The following is a 932-nucleotide window of genomic DNA, read 5'->3' as shown; positions in this document are numbered from 1 at the left end:
TCACGTGACTCGCTGACGCAATAGTACTAAATATTCTTTCTTACTTTTTTCAGCAAATGGGTTTAATTTGATATTTTTATCCCTGTTTTTTTTAGTTTTATGACAGCTCTGTCAACAACATCTGGATTAAAACCTATTTCCACTGCTATGTGCTTAATTAACAATAATTCATTATTTCTTTGGTACACAGAAACACCTGTCAGCTGAGTTATTGCACAGATCTTAAAATATAACGTTCAAAAATGGAAACATCGGCTAATGTAGATATGTAAATCTTGAAAGTCGAGTTGTTCAGAACTTGAAAATAGTGTTGATAATTAGACGAATAGTTGATTGAGATGTTGCAAAAGAAATATCTGATGAAGCTTTTCGCCAGACACTAATCATAGAAGGCCAACAATTGATATTATCCTGTTTACAACATAATGTTACGTATCTGCTTGTTTGTTAATTTCCCGTAGAAATTCTTCCCGAGGAACTTCAGTGATACAAGTCCTTTCTTAAATAAAACTAGTTTATTCTTTCTCAATACAACTTTGCAATACACAGAATTTCCACAGTCACTTTAAACTTGACTACTTTTATGAACACACGCAATAAATCACAGTGATTCAGACACTTAACTTACGGCTTGACTCGGTTATCTCTATCTTCAATCTGTCTATCTATCTGCAATTATTTCTCCGCTTTATTTGCTGGGCTTATATACTAAAATAGAGGGTGCCTAGAAAAGACTAGAGTTGCAAGGAAAAGTCAAGATCCTTCGAGAATCTCATGACGTGTTACTAGCGTCATGTGACTTCCGCTGTAGTAACAATAATTTTTATATCCTGTCCACAGTTTTAGATGTAGTGTGACAAGATTGTTGATGTGGCGGAATGATTACACAGAAAGTTTTACGATAAATGGTATTGTTACGTATCTGCTTGTTT

This window comes from Limulus polyphemus, unplaced genomic scaffold (genome assembly GCF_000517525.1).
Source record: "Limulus polyphemus unplaced genomic scaffold, Limulus_polyphemus-2.1.2 Scaffold3055, whole genome shotgun sequence".
NCBI classification, from domain to species: domain Eukaryota; kingdom Metazoa; phylum Arthropoda; class Merostomata; order Xiphosura; family Limulidae; genus Limulus; species Limulus polyphemus.
The sequence above is the reverse complement of the archived record's forward strand: the minus strand, read 5'-3'. Positions refer to the sequence as shown.